The sequence below is a fragment of the Nelusetta ayraudi genome, unplaced genomic scaffold (assembly GCF_046127955.1).
Source record: "Nelusetta ayraudi isolate G7.1 ecotype Tasmania unplaced genomic scaffold, CSIRO-AGI_Nayr_v1 ptg000189l, whole genome shotgun sequence".
NCBI lineage: Eukaryota > Metazoa > Chordata > Actinopteri > Tetraodontiformes > Monacanthidae > Nelusetta > Nelusetta ayraudi.
In genome coordinates, this window is record NW_027466238.1 from 126243 (window position 1) to 145596 (window position 19354).

Here is a 19354-nt window from a genome sequence, read left to right on the forward strand (position 1 = left end):
AGCACCCTCGGGAATTGGGACAAGTCTTTGCGCAGTGCTATGACGCAACTTCCTTCCAAAATGCGCACTTCAAGGGCGCAGCACCTGAATTGAGACAAAGCCCTAGTCTCGGCTGGCCCGGACGCTCGGTTTCTGCATGATGATTGGATGATCTATTTGAGGCGGAGCCCCTATTTGATTGACAGTGAAATGAGCGAATCAGCGATCTTGAAGTATAAACATCCGCCAAAGCAGTTTTCAAGTTTTTCATTCCATTGTTTTGAGTTAATCCGGAGACTCTGCTGATCCTCTGAGCGACTTTGTCTCTGTTAAAAACGTCCAGCGACAATTCTAGCGTCTATTTCTGGTGTTTTTGTGTAGACCGTAGCTGCTTGTGTTTGGAGACTCTGACTTCTGTCACAGCGGGAGCTGCTGAGCCTCTCCCCCGTCACAAAGCACTCACAGGTGGTCACACTTCACACGAGCCTCGCGCAGCAGCTCCAGCTAGCGAGCTAGCTGCCAGCAAGCTGCGCATAATGGCAGATAATACGAGTGTCCTGAAAAGTTGTGGCCTTGACTCAGGGAGACTGAGGTCTGACTTGCAGGGTAACAGAGGAAAGCTGTGTGATTTCTTGCTGTTTCTGAAAGACATGGAGTTGGACAGTGCAACACCTCAGCTGTACAAACTGCTGGTTTAGTGGCAACCATTGGAGCTCCATCTGCAGGTGTAGAGAGGAGCTTCTCCTGTTTAAAGCAGCTCAAGTCTTGAACCCGCAACACAATGGGCCAAGGCAGTTTAAGCAGCCGAGCTCTGCTGGCCATTGAGAGGACACTCACAGGTCATTGGATAAATGGACACTGGTCAAGTCCCTGGAAAAGACAGACAACAGGTTCATTGATCATTTTTATTGAAAGAAATTGATGGCATAATTTACGTATAAATAAACGAATGCATTTTATGATGTAGGCAGAAAATGAGCTTCCCCTCCTTGACAGACCAGCAGCCGCCACTGCCCTCAACAAGTGTCCAGTCTCATCACGTCAGGGAGAAACAGGTGCAGCTCTTCAAAGAGGAAATCACATTTTTCTCACCGTCATCATGGACTGCCAACAAGTGATGGCAACTGTAGTTCTGTAAAGAGCTGCCAGGGGCGACAGGTCACTCTATAATTTGTCAATAAGAAACATAATGTGTTCAAATGTGGCCTTGAACCTTCAAACGTTCCTATGACTATGAATTCTGCCACTGAGTGTCGCTGTTTGACCAGTTTTTGCTTGTTTGGTTTTGTTTGTAGCCGCAATGCAACCATCAGTTGTATCATACTGGGGAGTTGATCTTTCACACACACACACGCTTGTGCACTTCTCTCTCTGACTCACACACACAAGGCATCGTGTGACTTCCCTAATGGAAGGAGCCACAGTGAGCAGCAGAAACAGGAAAAGAAGCCTGAAGTGAAAGTTGTTCTGTGTCAGGCTCCATTTTGAAGAGTAGCAGCAGCAGCAGCAGCAGCAGCAGCAGCAGCAGCAGCAGCAGCAGCAGGTGAGTCCTGACTGACTGAATAACTCATTCAGTGTGACGCTAGTCAAACATGTGACTTCAGTCTGGTTGATTTCTTCCTGTTCTCTCGCTCCCAAGTGGAAGTCAGAGTGTTCTGAGCTCACTGCCTCACTTCCTGTTTGACCTCCAGCTCAAGATGAGTGTTCGAGTGGAGGAAGAGGAGGAGGGAGCAGCAGCGTCTCCAGGGTTCAGCTGTGTGTCTCTGAAGAGTCACCACTCCAAATATCTTCCTCCAGTCTTCAGTAATGAACCTGGACCTCCTGAGACACGGTAAGAACACTGTGGGGTAGATCCACAAAGCCATTGCGCTGCTTTTGCGGCAGAAACTCCGTGTAACTGAAGCAAAAAACAGTGATTCTGATCCACAGAGAGGACGCAAGTGTAAAAATGGGTGTAATGAATGTATTTAAATGAGTCATTACGCGCAAAAGGACAAGCCCCCTTCTATGCAAATATGCCTCATTCAAACAGCGGCAGATCCAGAAAGAGTTTGCGCTCGTGTCCGCACGCAGTTTGACAGACGGAAACACCGCCAGCCAAAACCAGGCGCAGTTTCTGTCTGTCAAAGTGTTTCTGGCTTCTGAGTGAAACTTTCCTCTCTGAAAAGCCTGAAATATATATATGGCTCCCCAAATCTTATATATAGGTAGGCATAGACTACAGTACATATGCCAATATTTTAGCTATGAAAAATACAAATGGTACTCAGGTGTTGGTGACTAACGCGTCTTGCGTCTTGACTTTCTTTCCATTATGGCAGCAGTCTTGGTAAGACGGAGGAGGCATCGTAATGCCAGGCGCGCACAGGAGCGCCTTTATCCTAGCTGTAATGTATTGGAACTTGCGTTTACTTCTGTTTCCTATTGTGCCCAAGCAGTTGCCGTAGGGCTAGGTTCGCGCATGCGCAGTGTAATAATAAAGACACGAGTTGTTGCTAATCACCCCATCTACGAGCGTGCTTTCAGTCCAAGAATATATTACATGGTGTCAGAAGTCTGAAAAAAAAAGAAAGAAAGAAAGGAAGAATGACCATGCCACAGTTTGATCACCCGAAGATCGACTGGGACGCCTCGGATTTATATAAAGAATTTGAGAGGTTCCGAAGTCACACGTCGTTCGTCTTTGACGGCCCCCTCTCTGGCATAACGGCAAAGCAGCAAGCCGGATGGCTAGGCACGTGGGTCGGAGAGCAAGGCAGAGAGGTCTACAAGACACTCGCCTGGGAGGACGGAGATAAGGATGACCCGGTGAAGGTACTGGACAAATTCGCCAATTACATTAGACTCCGAAAGAACAAGAGAATAGCCAGGCACCGTTTCAAACAAAGGAAACAAGGGCCAACTGAAAGTTTTGATAACTTCCTAAAAGAGGTAAGGCTAATTTCTAATGGACACCGATCCCGACGACATGCTCGTTGACGCCATTATCACGGGGGTGAGAGAGAAGCGAGTTCAGGAACGGCTGCTCGAAAGAGGCGAGAGCCTCACGTTAAATAAAGCGATAGAACTTCCTCAGCAATTCGAAATGGAAGCAAATGAAAATCGTCAGAGACGAAGATTCTCAGATATCAGCAGTGACAGTTAAACCCAAACACTTCACACCAAGTAAGAAGATGCCCTTCAAAGGTAATTCTAATTACCGAAAGCAAGCATGAATCAACTCACCGAAGTCGTGCACCAAGTGTGGAAAAGACCCACAGCACAAGTGGAATCTAGGCAAGTGCCCAGCAAAAGGCACAGTCTGTTCGTATTTCCGACAAAACCAAACCACTGGGCAAATGTGTGCAATAAGCGTGCAGTCAGCACTGTCACCGTCGACCCAAAGCATGAACCTTCAGATGATGAAGAAATCTTGAGCATCCCAGTGACCCCAAAAGTGATAAATGGGTGGTAGAGTTAGAATTTCTAATGAAAAAAGTACTATTCAGAATTGACACAGACGCAAAGGGCAATACACTGACGCTCCACAGTTATCAATTACTTGCTCACACAGGAGAGCTACAGCATTCTGGAATAGTACTCCACTCATACTCAAATCATCAGCTAAACCTATAGCTTCTGTTAGCCTAGAAATAAGCACATCAAAGAGCAAAACAAATGCAATGTTTGAAATCTTGGACATTGCTCAAGAGAATGTGCTCAGTGGCACTACAGCTGAGGCATTGGGATTGATCGCGCGCCTTGACTTACTAAAGAACGCAAAGAAGCACCGCATACAAAACGCCGCCAATGAAGAAACACAGTGTGTTCCCGTTGGACTTGATGAGTTCCCAGAACTAACACGCACCACTGGAACCTTGCCAGGAAAATATTCCATAAAGCTTGAACCAGGGTCAAAAGGTGTAGTTCATCCTGTACGCAGGCAACCTGCTGCTCTCAGAGAGAAAATAATCGAAAAATTTGCTGAACTGGAGCAAGATGTCTTCATCACTAAAGTTGAAGAGCCTACTGAGTGGGTGAGTTCCATGGTTGCAGCAGTGAGAAATTACAAAGTGAGGATCTGCTTAGACCCTAGTGATCTGAACAAAGTCATCAAAAGAGAACAGCATCCCATGCGCGCTGCAGAAGAAGTGGTCTCAATGATTCCAGGCGCCAAAGTCTTTTCAGTCCTAAATGCAAAGTCTTTTGTTTTTGTTTTTTTTTACAAATAGAGCTTGATGAGCCATCATCTTTCCTCACAACCTTCAATACACCTCTTGGTCGGTTTAGATGGCTCAGGCTTCCCTTTGGCGTAAAATGCGCTCCCGAAATCTTCCAACCTATAATGGACCAAATGCTTGAAGGCATTCCAGGAGCCATAAGCGTGATGGACGACATCCTTATAGTAGCTCCTACAGTTCAGGAACATGATTCAATCTTGCGCAAAGTTGTCGAGAGAGCTACAATCTACAACCTAAAGCTCAACTTCAACAAATGCCACGTTCGCCAGTCATCAGTGCCATACGTCGGACATCTGATAACGGCTGATGGCCTGAAGCCTGACCCAGCAAAGGTGGACACAATTTGACGTATGCCAGCACCGGTGGATAAAGAAGGTATCAAGCGTTTTTTGGGCGTTTCATCACATACCTAGCAAAATTCATACCTAACCTCAGCGAAGTGGATGCACCGCTACGGCAGCTCCTAAAAAGGGATGTTGAGTTTTTGTGGCAGCCAGCACAGCAAATAGCTTTTGACAAATTGAAAGAGTTATGTTCACATCCCCAAGTGCTTAAATATTTCGACACCGCAAAGCCTATCATGATATTTTGCGACGCAAGCAGCAGTGGAGTAGGAGCAGTTCTACTGCAAGATGACCAGCCAATTGCCTTCTCCTCAAGATCTCTTACAGACGCCGAAACGCGCTACGCGCAAATCGAATAAGAGACACTTTCTATTGTTCACGCTTGCACAAAGTTCCACAATTACATATTTGGAACACACGTCACTGTATATAACGATCAGAAGCCCCTCGAAGACATATTCAAGAAACCTCTGTTGTCTACGCCAATGCGAATACAGAGAATGCGTCTTCGTTTGCAATGGTATGACCTGACTGTGAGATACAGAAGAGGGAAAGACATGGAACTTCCTGACACACTCTCCAGAGCACAGCTTTCTGAGAAAACACCAGAAATTAATGGTTTGGAATGTATCTCAATGCTAAACTTTGTCTCTGTCAGTGACCAGAAGTACACAGAACTACAAGGACTCCAGAAGCCAGCTCGCATTGTCAGGTGGAATCATCTACAAAGGACTACGGATTGTAGTGCCCCCCCACCATGCGTGAACCCATGTTGAGGCTCATACACCAGTCACACATGGGGATAGTCAAGAGTAAACCGCGAGCATGCAAGGCCCTCTACTGGCCAGGGATGACCGCACAAATTGAAGAAGTGGTAAGAAACTGCAGTCTGTTCCAGAACAAGCTGCCCAGAGAACCACTCAAACCTACAGAAACACCTGAGTTGCCCTTTGAAGAGGTAGCATCAGATCTTTTTGAGTTTGAAGGGAAACAGTCGACTTCTACTCAAAGTTTATTGAAGTGGATGGATTGAGAGACACACAGTGATTGAGACATTAAAAGCACAGTTCAGCAGACACGGCATACCTGCAACTATATGATCTGACAACGGTCCACAGTACTCTTCAGAAGAGTTTAAAGACTTCTGCAAGAGCTACAGCATTGTTCACGTCACATCTTCACCACATACACCACACTCAAACGGTGAAGCAGAGCGTGCAGTGCAAACCGTTAAGAGGCTCTGGCGCAAGGCATCAGACAAGCACCTCGCACTGCTAGACTATAGGACCACTCCCCTTGAGCCAGTAGGTCTCACACCAGCTCAACTACTCATGGGAAGAAGGCCACAAAACAAGCTTCCAACAGCACGCAAGCTCCTCGCACCAGCAGCCTATGACCCACTAAAAGTCAAGTGTCTTTCAGATCAAACCAAAATTAATCAAAAGTACTATCACAACCGCAAGAAAGCAGGACAGCCTCGTGTTGTCCTCAAGCCAGGAGATGAGGTTCGGATGTAGCGTTTTCCTAGGAGCGACAGATGGACACCGGCCGTTGTGGTCAGACAGCAAAGTGCACCGCGATCTTACATTGTGGATAGTGGAAGCAAGCAGTACCGCCGCAACAGTCAACATCTTCGCACAAGCACTCCAGCTGCCAACCAACCGCGCCACAGGATGCCTGACGAGCCGTGGATGGAGCCGCCAGAGCAAAGAACTGAAAAAGAACAGCTGCCTCCCATTCCATCTGCGCAGCCTAACTCATCTCCCAGAGAACCTTTGAGCCATGCTCAAGCCCGGCCAGGTGAAGCTTACATCACGAGCCGAGGCAGAGTCGTCAGACCACCCGACAGACTGAACTTATAAATTAGTGAAGGGAACAGGTGTGGTATAGACACCTGGGGAATTGAAGTGCTGGCAACCTCTCCTTCCAAGTTAGTGACATTGTTTTCAAATGTTGATATGTTTAATATTGAACTCTAAATAAATATAAAGTCTATTTTTTCCTTAAAGTCAGGACATTCAAAATGTTGAGAATGCGTCCAATATATGTATGTTTAAATGCCTTTCTTTTTGTGAAGATGGGAGAGGTAATGTATTGAACTTGCGTTTACTTCTGTTTCCTATTGTGCCCAAGCAGTTGCCGTAGGGCTAGGTTCGCGCATGCGCAGTGTAATAATAAAGACACAAGTTGTTACTAATCACCCCATCTACGAGCGTGCTTTCAGTCCAAGAATATATTACACTAGCAGAGTTTCACTGTTTGACATTTTAAAGAGAGAAATATTTAAAAAATGTTTTGCTTTAATTTTGTTGCATGTCTACTTGCTTCAGCAGTGAGGGCAGCCAGCTCACCATCTGAACATTTTTGTTTTCTTTTTCCGTGCATCCATGAACACAAACCAAACACATGCACTCATGAAAAACGCAAACTGCCCCTCAGGTTCAGGTGCCGCGTTAGTGGGCGTGTTTTAGCCTGCATGTCATTAGCACAAAAACGTTTGTGGATATCCGCATCTGTGGTGCAGATTGCGGCCGGAATCTCGCTGCAAAACGCACCGCATTTTACTGCTGCGCGCCCTTCTTTGAGGATCTGCCCCTGTGTGTTGTGTTTGCAGAGTTGTTTCCAAGACACAGAGACTGAAGTCTCCAGGGTCCAGTGGGGTGTCTCTGAAGAGTGACTGGTCTATGGGTCGATTTATAGCCTTCAGTAATGAAGCTGGAGCCTCTGGAAGACAGTAAGAACACTAATGTCCTTGTTTCTCAGTCTAATTCCTCAGAAGGTGAAAAGGTGTCGGATGTTGTGGTCAGTGGTCAAGAGAAGAGAATCTTTGACATGGTCACATTCATCATGTTGAAATGCAGCAAACCCCTTCTGAGACTGAACTTTATGCAGTGGCAGGAATATTTGATGTTCTGTCATAAAGTGCAGCTCAACTCCACTGAGATGAATTTCAATCCTAAGTTCAGTGCAATGTGACTCCACTGTCTCTGTCTGCTGAGAAACAAAGGGCCAGTTCCACAGAGCCACTGCTCAACCAGAGCCCACCAGGTGTCAACCACACCAGATAGAAAATATACATTTGATAGATGAATATGTCATCTAATAATACATTAGATGATGTGACAAGACCAGCCTAGAAAACAGCTACAAATTCATGACGGGCGCAACGTGGTGGCTAAAAGACGTCAAGCTGCATGAAGGGATTGAATTTAGAAAAGAGAGCAAAAGGCAAGAAGTGATTTGTGAAGAGCTGACTAGGAGGCCAGCAGGCTGTCAGTTAGTGTTGATGGAGACAATGATTCCCTCCAACTATTGATGGTGTCAGAAAAACAGCTGACAAGTGATGGACCCCAACAACTGATCCAATCAGTGAAAGCCAAAGTGTCTCCACAGGAAGACGGAGGGGAGTCCTGGTGGTGAGCAGCAGCAGCTGCAGCTGCAGGAGCTTCTCCAGCAGCAGAAGATCAGTCTGGAGAGGAGATGTGAACATGTGACTGAAGGTGAAGAAGCAGGAAGTCCAACCCTCCTCAACAGCATCTACACTGAGCTCTACATCACTGAGGGACTGAGTGAGGAGGTGAACAGACATCATGAGGTCAGGCAGCTGGAGACCAAGAAGACCAAGAAGATCCTCCACGACCGTCCAATCAGGTGCAGCCAGATCTTTGAAGCCTCACCTGAGCAGCAGGGACTCAGAGTCAGAGTGGTGCTGACCAACGGCGTCGCTGGGGTTGGAAAAACCTTCTCAGTGCAGAAGTTCAATCTGGACTGGGCCCACGGCCTGGAGAACCAGGACCTTCATCTGGTGCTTCCTCTCTCATTCAGGGAGCTCAACTTGGTCAAAGAGCAGCCCTACAGTCTTCTGGAGCTGCTCCATGTTTTCCATCCAACGTTAGAGAAGCTCACAGCAGAGCAGCTGCATGTCTGCAAACTTCTCTTCATCTTGGACGGCCTGGATGAAAGCACACTGGCTCTGGACTTTGAGAAGAACCAGGTGGTGACTGACGTCACTCAGAAGAAGTCAGTCAGCGCCCTGCTAACAAACCTGATCAGAGGAGATCTGCTTCCTTCGGTTCTGCTGTGGATAACTTCCAGACCTGCAGCAGCCAATCAGATACCTCCGTCATGTGTGGACAGGCTGACAGAAGTACGAGGCTTCACCGATGACCAGAAGGAGGAGTATTTCAGGAGGAGGTTCAGAGATAGAGGAGATGTGTCCAGCAGGATCATCTCCCACGTCAAGGCCTCCAGGAACCTCCACATCATGTGTCAGATCCCGGTCTTCTGCTGGATCACTGCCACGGTTCTGGAGAGCATGTTGAGCTCAGAGCAGAGAGGAGAGCTGCCCAAGACCCTGACTGACATGTACTCACACTTCCTTCTGGTCCAGACCAAGAGGAGGCAGCACAAGTATGGAGGAGAGCATCAGACCACAGGTCCACAGGAGCTGAAGTGGTCAACTATGCGGACTAACGTGTTCTCATTCTGTGGAAAGACCAAGAAGAAGAAACCAAAAGACAACATTAACCTGACGAAGGCTGACAGGAAGCTTCTTCTGAAGCTGGGCCAGCTGGCATTTGAACATCTGGAGAGTGGAAACATCATGTTCTACAGTGAAGACCTGGACAAGTGTGGTCTCAGTGTGACTGACGCCTCTGTGTACTCAGGAGTTTGTACAGCGATCTTCAGAAGAGAGAGTGTGATCTTCCACAAAACCGTCTACTGCTTCGTTCATCTGAGCGTCCAGGAGTTTCTGGCTGCAGTCTACAGCTTCCACTGTCACACCAACAAGAAGACAACAGGAGATGATCAATCTGGAGACTCCCTGGATGAGTTCTTGAGGAGGATGATGGTGAAATCCCTGAAGACTCCAAATGGTCACCTGGACTTGTTTGTTCGCTTTCTCCATGGACTCAGTCTGGAATCCAACCAGAGACTTTTAGGAGGCCTGCTGCGTCTCACTGACAACCATCCAGGAACCTTACAGAAGGTCATCAACAACCTGAAGGAGATGAAGACTGGTGATGTTTCTCCTGACAGAAGCATCAACATCTTCCACTGTCTGCTGGAGGTGAAGGATCAGTCAGTGCATCAGGAGGTCCAAGAGTTCCTGCAGTCAGAGAACAGATCAGAGAAGAAACTCTCAGCCATCCAGTGTTCAGCTCTGGCCTTCAAGCTGCAGATGTCAGAGGAGGTTCTGGAGGAGTTGGACCTCAGCAAGTACAACACAACCATGGAGGGAAGATTGAGACTGATTCCAGCTGTGAGGAACTGCAGGAAGGCTGTGTTAGGTTGAAGGTAAGTAAACACTGTGTGTGTGTGTGTGTGTGTGTGTGTGTGTGTGTGTGTGTGTGTGTGTGTGTGTGTGTGTGCGTGCTCTTGGTGTTAGCCACCCTGCTATATCAGCAGCTCCTCCAGTCACAAGGTGGATCAACATCAGCAGGTCCACTTGTGGCTGCAGGTCTCTAAGAAAACAATGAGGGAAAAACTGAGTGGTGACTTTAAGCAGCAGGCTGTCAACACAGGGCTAACTCAGCTGCTTTGTGTTGGATGGTGAGTGGAGTGAAGCTGCTCCACTGGAGTCCAGGATGGAATGAAGATGTGACAGTAGCAGAATGAAGAGCTTTGATATCAGTGTGAATGATTCATGCAGACAGTCAATCAACACAATCAACACATTGAACACACAAACACATCACATCCTTCCTTCATTTTGATGATGGTGATGATGATGATGATGATGATGATGATGGTGGTTGTGGTGTTGATGATGATGATGGTGGTGATGATGATGATGATGATGATGATGATGATGATGGTGGTGGTGGTAGTGGTGGTGTTGATGATTATGATGGTGGTGGTGGTGATGATGATGATGGGTGAGGATGGGTGATGATGGGGATGATGATGATGATGATGGTGGTGGTGTTGATGATGATGATGATGATGATGATGGTGATGGTGATGGTGATGATGATGATGGTGATGATGATGATGGTGATTATGATGATGGTGGTCGTGGTGGTGACGATGATGATGAAGATGATGAAGATGATGATGGTGATGATGATGGTGGTGGTGGTGATAACAGTGATGATGATGATGATGATGATGATGGTGATAATGATGATGATGATGATGATGATGATGGTGATGATGATTTGTACAAAGAAAAATAGGTTCTATAGGGAATTTATCACAAGTACAACCATTCTCAAAACACAGTGTCATCTATTATGAGATTGTGTAAAATAGATTATTATGACTGATGGTTGCAAACAGACAAAGATGCATCAAGGCTACGTGGAGTTTGTTCAACTGCATGATCAAACACCACAGTAAAACTGACTTTCCTCAATGTTTTGTAAAAAATGAGAATTTACTTCTTGAAAATGCAGAGCAAATTGCTGATGAGTGCAATGATTTTTTTGTTCATGTGGGCCCTAATTTAGCAAGGACAATTAGAAATGTAGACAACAAGCATGATTTTGCTTTCAACAGTAATAATTCAATGTTCCTGGGTGGGATTTGTGAGAGCGATGTACTAGAAGTGGTTTGAAAGTTGTAGAATGAAAAATCTTTCCATGATAATAATATAGATATGTCTCTAATAAAGGAAGTCATAGATTGTGTCAAACCATTGACCTATATGTGGAATTGATGGTTTCAAAGAGGGATTTTTCCTGATCAGATGAAAATGGCTGAGGTGGTTCCAATCTACAACAATGGTGATAAACACATCATATCAAATGATAGACCTGTGTCATTGCTTCCTCACTTTCCCAAAATACTGGAAAAATTGTTTGTCGATAGACTGCATGATTATATGGAGCAGTATGAGTTATGCAGTGACCATCAATATGGGTTTAGCAGTAACCCATCAGCAGCTTTAGCAGTGATGGAATGAGTAGACAATAGAGTTCCAGCCATAGACAACAAACAATATGCTGTAGGTGTCTTTGTGGATTTATGGAAAGCATTTGACACAATGAATCATTCTCTGCTTCTGCAGAAATTGGAGCCTTATGGAATTAGAGGTGTTCCGCTACACCGGATAAGAAGTTATTTCAATAACAGGTTGAACAATACTGTGTCACCATTTAGAAAAGTCACCTGTGGGCTTTCACAGGGTTCCATTATGGGACCCAAGATATTTAGACTTTATCTTCATGATGTTCATACTGAATGGAAGAAGTTGAATTTGATTTCATTTGCGGATGACACCAACTTATTGTGTTCAGGACCTGACATGAAGGCGTTGTTGAAAACGCTAGAAAAGGAGCTGATGGTGTTCAAAGAATGCTTTGATAGCAATAAGCTGTCATGAAATGAACATAAAACAACATTGATGGTCTTTGCTAGTATTTGGGAAAATTATTAGTATGACTTTTAAATGGAGTTGAAATTGAAAGAGTACATGAAACTACATTTTTGGGAGTCATTGTGGATCATAAATTTAGCTGGAAGCCACATAGAATATATTCAACAGAAATTATCTAAATCAATGGGTATTATGTATTGTGTATCTGTCTTTGAATATTGTAGTTCTCACTTATAATGCCATATATGTCATATTGTGTTGAGGTTTGGGGAAATACATGCAGAACATATTTTTTTTGTTATTCAAGATTTTTATTAAACATTTTTCGATAAGACAAATATAATGCTTTTTATTTATAAAGCGTTTTTACAGGTGCTCAAAGTCACTTTACAGGTAAAAATAACAATATAAAACAACTTGAGAGATTGAGATAAATAAATAAACGATTATAATAGATGTAACACAAGAGAGAAAAAGGTTGTGGAGTGACTTGAAGGTGAGGAGGAGGATCTTGAATTGAATACGGTGGACCACAGGAAGCCAGTGGAGTTGGTGGAGGACTGGGGTGATGTGGTCGTAGGGGCGGGAACAGGTGAGAAGTCTGGCAGCGGAGTTCTTGATGTATTGAAGTTTATTGAGGTTGGAGCATGGCATGCCGTAGAAAAGGCTGTTGCAGTAGTCCAGTTGGGTGGTGATGAAGGCATGTGTGAGGGTTTCAGCAGCAGATGGAGTGAGGAAGGGACGGAGTCTGGCGATGTTTTTCAGGTGAAGGAAAGCGGAGCGGGCAAGTTGGGAGATATGGTGGTCGAAGGTGAGGTTGGGGTTGAGGTGGATTCCGAGGTTGTGGACAAGTGATGATGGGGTTATATGGGATTTGTCAATGCTGATGGCGAAGTCAGAGGTGGATTTAGTGAGGGATTTAGGACCGATGATTATGACATCCGATTTATCACTGTTATGTCTGAGGAAGTTGTGATGCATTTTGATTTTTATTGCGTTGAGGCAGGAGGTGACGGTGGTCAGGGTGGTGGAGGAGATGGAGTGGGTGGAGTAACAGTGGAAGTTGAGTCCATGTAGTCGGATGATATGGCCCAGGGGGAGGAGGTAGAGAGTGAAAAGTAGGAGACCAAACACAGATCCCTGAGGGACAACTTGGGGGAGTGGTGCGGTGGAGGAGGAGCAGTGGTTAATGTGGATAATCTGTTGACGGTTGGAGAGGTAAGATGTGATCCAAGAGAGTGCGGTGCCAGTGATGTGGAAGTCGGATGATAGACGGTTGAGGAGGATGGAGTGGCTGATTGTGTCGAAGGTGGCAGACAGGTCCAGGAGGAGAATTGTTAGCTGGTTGGAGTCAGAGGCGAGCAGAAGGTCGTTGGTGATTTTTAATAGTGCTGTTTCTGTGCTGTGTTTTTTGCGGAATCCTGATTGGAACGGTTCAAGGAGGTTGTTGGGTTTGAGATGGGCTGAGAGTTGTGAAGCGACGACACGGGTAGAGGTGAGCAGGCAGGCGAGGGAGCGGTAGATGGTAGTGACTTTGTCCTGGAAGTATTTGAGGAAGGTGTTGCATTTGCTGGGGGTGAATGATGTGGAGGTGTGATCCTGCGGTTGATCCTGGAGTTAGGCAGCTGAAGTGCGAACTGTGCTGGGGAGTGGAAGGTGAGTTTGTGGAAGGTAATGGTCCTTGGTTTGGTTGGGCTGGATTGAGGGATGTGAATGTTGAGGGTGATTGCGAGGTGGTCCGAGATGTGAAGGTTATGGCTGGAGATGCTGGAGATGGTTATGTTGGTTGAGCAGACGGGGTCGAGTATATGGCCATGCTTGTGGGTGGGGAAGTTAATGTGTTGGGTGAAATTGGAGTGGTTGAGGATGTCTAGAAAGTCTTAGGCAGGTCGGGAGGTGGGGTCATCGAGATAAAGGTTGAGGTCGCCGAGGAGGAGGATGGATGGTGAGATTGTGCTAAGATGAAGGAGGAGGTCTGAGAAGTCCTGGAGGAAAGAGGGGTTGGGTTTGGGGGGACGATAGAGGACACTGAGGATGAATGGAGATGGTCCAGGAAGTTTTAGGGCGATGTGTTCGAAGGAGGGGGTGGGGGGAAGCGAGATGGTAGTGGCACTGATGTTTTTCTTGAAGATTATTGCGATGCCACCTCCTCGGCCCTCTGTGCGTGGTTGGTCCATGTATTTGTATCCAGTTGGTGTGGCTTGATTGAGGGAGAAGTGGTCGGTGGGTTTGTGCCAAATATACATTGTTGTACCATATTGCAGAAGCATAGAATGCATATTAGTATTAGTCGTGGTATGTGCAAATGTACAAATCACATGGAAAAGAACATAGAGAAAAGAACAAACAAAAAAAGGAAAAAAAAGAAAAATCCAAATGTACAAAATAATCCCTCCCATGTCATTGCCAAATGACTAGTCTTAGAGAAAAATAAAAATAAAATCACTGTTGAAACAAAAATTACAAATAAAAAGACTTGCAGCATAGCTGAGCTGTACTCAAGGGTCAACCAAGTCTTTACAGAGTCTTGCAAGAGGGGGGCCCACATCTCCTGAAATTTCTTGTTTGATTGCTGTAATGAATATCTTATTTTTTCCAGTTTCAAGCAGGGAAAGTATCTTTCCACCTGAGCAGAATTGCTCGTCGAGCCAGGAGGGAGGCAAAGGATTATAGAACATATATTGACCCTATAAAAAAAAAACTACAGAAAAGAGCTGTCATAATAATCAATAAAGTTCCATAAAGCACAAATCAATGATTGATAGAGTCAAAGTTCTTCCAATTCATAGATATAGTGGACTTGAAAACGTTTGAAATACTATTTCCAGGAAAGAATGAAAATCTTGCGTTTTTTAAAGTTAGAGAAAATCAATCCATGTTCAGAGGGTTGAGTGTCTTTGAATGATGGAAGGTGAGAAGCATTGTTAAATATAGAGTTCCAATTTGGAATGGGATCAGTGACCATTTGAAAATGTGTGCTTCTTTGTTGAGTTGAAAAAATCTTGAAGGGCAAAATACTTGATGATGAGGATAAATGATTGAATTGTGAGTCAATGATGAAGAATAATGTCAAGCATATTTTGTTGAGTTGCGTTTCTCTTTTTTTCCTTTTTGATTTTGTCTGACTAATTATTCCAGCTAATCTTATGGACTGTATAGGAGAGGCAAGAATCAGCTTGGGCTTGCTGCTTTTTCCTTCACACAGTCGTTATGTTTTTGTTGTTGTGAGTCTTTATAATGTGCACAATTGTTTTGGAAGCTTCTTTTTCATTGTTGTCAGTTGATTGCACAAGATTGATTGAACTTACATTGTCAACCAAAATCAACTATTCAATCATTGATGATGATGATGATGATGATGATGATGATGATGATGGTGATGACAGTAGTGATGGTGATGGTGATGATTGTGATGATGATGAAGATGATGATGATGGAAGCAACAACTTCTCTCTCTGCTTTCCTTCATTCAGTCTTGGACTCTCAGAACTTCAGTGTGCAGTGGTGTCTTCAGCTCTGCAGTCCAGCCCCTCCCACCTCACACTGCTGGACCTGAGCTTCACAATCCTGGAGGATCCTGGAGTGAAGCTGCTCTGTGCTGGGCTGGAGAGTCCAAACTGCAGACTGGAAGTTCTCAGGTCAGTTCCTGCTTTCTACTGGTGGACAGTGTGTGTCAGCAGATGACAACTGGTGTGTAACACTGCTCAGTGTGAAGACTTTGAAGCAGATATTAAAGATTCATCTAGACAAAGTGGATGTTGTTGATATTTTCATGTCAACAGTCTGCAGCCAGAAAAGACTTTGGATTGTGGAAGAAAGTGTGGAAAATGTCTCCAGTCACTTTGGAGCTCAATGGAAGTTGTTGATTGGTGATGAAGGTCACATGACTGAGCAGAAGATCCTGTGAAGAAATATATGAGGCAGATTAATAGTGCAGCAGTATTTCTTCATCTTGTCCTTTGAATGTGTTTGACTTGTAACGAGACTCTGATGACTGAAAACAGCCACAAGCACACAAATGACTCACTGATTATTTTCCATCTTCACTGCTGATTGGCTGCACACTGACTGACACACTGCTGTTGTTATTGTGTTGACAACACACTGGCACAATGACTCCTTTGAGGGAATGACTCAGTGAAGTGATCCCAACAGCTGCACATCTGGATCATCAACACCATTTACACCATGGAAGAAATCAAATATTGACTCTTTATTCAGGTTGATTGACTGTAGGTTGTCAGAGTTCAGCTGTGATTGGCTGCTCTCAGCTCTGAAGTCCAACCCCACCCACCTCAGACTCCTGGACCTGAGTCAGAACCAGCTGCAGGATTCAGGAGTGAAGGTGCTGAGTGGTTTTCTGCAGAGTCCAGACTGTAAACTGGAGACTCTGAGGTCAGTTCACCCTCTTCACTCTACAACTTCTATCACTCTTGTTATTGTTGTCGTGATTTTCACTTCACTGCTGTTGGAAATTCAATTTGCAGTCACTGGTTTGTGTTTGAAATGAGTGAAACTGGGTTTGAAGACACAGTGTGTAAAATCCTGCCATGTAGTGGTCAGATTTCAGATTACAGCGCTCATTCACTCACCCTCTCTCCCTCCCTCTCTTTTTCTCTAGTGTCAGATTCTGAAGTCGACATTTCACTTTGATTTTCAGAGTGATGACACCCTGGAAAAACTCTCCATCATTATAAACTCTCCATCATTTATTCTCTATTCAGGTTGAAGTACTGCTGTTTGTCAGAGCTCAGCTGTGATTGGCTGCTCTCAGCTCTGAAGTCCAACCCCTCCCACCTCAGACACCTGGACCTGAGATACAACCAGCTGGAGGAATCATCAGTGAAGCCATTGATGGATCTTGTCCACAGCAGAGACTATCAACTGCAGAGTGTGAGGTCAGTACTGGTTTGGAACCAGTGGATGATGGTTCCAGCACCAAAGCCAGTTGATCCCACAGCAGAGGTCCAGTGTTCCCAGTCACAGTGTGAGACGAGGATGGTGACGTCCAGCTGATCCTCATTCATCCAACATCTGCTGCCAAACTGCTTCTTCTCTCAGTTCACCACTCAATTATTGATCAGTTCATCTTCATCAGGCCTCAGTATCAGTCCAACACTCCATGGTCACATGACCTTCATATGTTCCACACTTGACATGTGACTGAGAGTCTGGTACTTCTCACCAGTCACTCCATCATCTCCATCAACAGTCAACCTCTCTGTGATGATGCGTTCAAAGACCGTGAGTCCTGACTCCTGCTGTCTCTTCTTCTCTCTACAGCTGGTGGTCAGGGTTAGAAAGAGAGTGAAGAGGAGAGCTCCATCTAGTGGTGTTTGACAGAACTACAGCCAGTGGAGCTAAACAGCAAGCTGCTGGGCGTGTCACGACCTTTGACCCCATTGCAGCCTGGTGGCTGGCGGACTGCTTCTCCCTACAAGCTGCTGTGGTTGCTGGGAGAGACGTCCCACTGGTGGAGCTGAATCCTCAGTGGAAGAAGCAGGACTTGGAGATGGAGGCCGGAGCAGATGGATCTCAGAATGAACTCCTTTTTCACTTTGGATCAAAGGTCCTGTTTGTGTGCCGCCACTTTCAATGTTGCTTCTGAGCTTGTTGGTTGCTCCTGGTTGGTTGCTCCTGGTTGGTTGTACCTGGTTGGTTGCTCCTGGTTGGTTGTACCTGGTTGGTTGCTCCTGGTTGGTTCAACAATTTTCTGAATAAAGTTCTTGACAAACTTATTCCTTGTGTTGTTTTTACTCCCTTCAGTCTCCAGCAGGCCTCCTCTGTCAAAATAAACCGAATAAATCCACAAAACATCGACCGTCCAATCACAGTTCAGCATGAGACGGAGTGGTAGAAAGCAAAATCTCATCATGTCTGAAAAAACTGGAAAAAACACAATAGACTATAAACACAGTGTGTTGTGTGTTCAGTGGAACAGAATCAGTCTCTGTGGCCAGTGGCAGGTGAGACTGGATCAGTCATGTGAAGAGGGTTCATTAACATACAGTCCAGCTGAAAATATAGATGAGAAAATAAATGGATTTCAACAGACACTTCCTGCTCCGTCACTTCCTGTCGCCTTTCACCATACCACAGAGACTCTTTCCACTGACTGATACAATACAGACATAGAAAATCTAAACAACATAGAATGTCCATTTTTTTCCTTCTCAATTTTTTTTTCTCAAAGTCCTTGAATGAGCCTGAAACTGAGGGAAATGAGCGTCCTGTCATGGTTGAGACAGAGTGGAAGGATGCAAACCAAGACTTCCAAAGGACAATTGGACCATCACGTGGTTTGCAGAGCAGCCAGGTAGCTCACTGAATCAGAGGAAGAGCTTTGAATGTCAAGGTTGCTGGTTCAAGACCTGGCACAGGCACACTCGTGTTTTGAATTCAAGAGGAGCAATTTGTGATCATTATACTATACAGTGACCTATACGTAACCGATGTGTTAATAGGGTTGTTTCAATTTCACAAAAATCAGTTATTGTTTATTTCGTTTTTTATGGAAGTAAGTGCTGTAATTTCCTTCATACAAATTTTGTTTCTTTTTTTGGGGAGCTATTATTTAGTTCAATTTATTTTATTGCTTGAATGTATTTCGTTAACTTTTGACACAGTAGCGGCGTCATTTCCTGTACATTTTGCCGTTTTCTCCTCACTTGGCTTTAGCCCTGCTTAAGAAAGGTAAGATGTGATGGTGCTCACGCATATGACGTCGTGAAATGTGAAAAAAAAATGTTAATCATAGCATTTGATATGTCCATGTTTATTGTGCATGATATATAACTTCATTTGAGGAGTCGCGGTCGCAGCACTGAGACTGTTTTTATTGCGTTGTTTTACGTGCTTTTCTTTTAAATGTGTACGTTGCAGAGACGGTCGGTGGAGGTGTGCTGTACCGGACTTATTATATATATATTTTTTTTCTTTGTACAGAAAATACATTCAGCCAACAAGTCGACTTGCATTTGTCTGCGCCTCGTTGTTCATAACCAAAGAAACAACGCAATATTCGTAGCGGAGGCAGTGTCAAGCCGAACCGGCTACATAAATATGATTGATTTGATGCTGATGATCTTCTATTATTCATCACTGATGAGGAAATGAGTTGAAGAAGCTTTGGTTTTGGTAACTTATTGTTCTTTGTTGTGTGTCTGTGTTGCTGCTCGATGTTTGTCAGTGTGTGTCAGGTGAAGCACTGAGGCCTCTAGTTCTTTGCTTTCTCTTCACCTGTTGCACTCCAACTGCTCCCACACTTGATGCACCCTGGCAGAGAGGGGCGTGGCTGCACTTCAACTCAACACAGCGTCATGTGATTTCAGGGAAGTGGGAGGAGAAACACTGATCAGAGAATCTAAGAATCAGAAATTATCACAAGAGCAGCTCAAAATCCAAGTGCTTCTCCGTCAGGCTGCATGTTGGCTGGAGGCAGCAGCAGCAGCAGCGGCAGCAGCAACAGTGTGAGTGAGCGGTGCAGGCTG

The 19354-nt window shown here is 45.0% G+C and overlaps 1 pseudogene; it reads left to right on the forward strand.

The window, feature by feature from the left end:
- The first annotated feature begins 1345 nt into the window (after positions 1 to 1345).
- Positions 1346 to 17602, forward strand: LOC142881250 (NLR family CARD domain-containing protein 3-like; annotated as a pseudogene).
- Positions 17603 to 19354: the final 1752 nt, after the last annotated feature.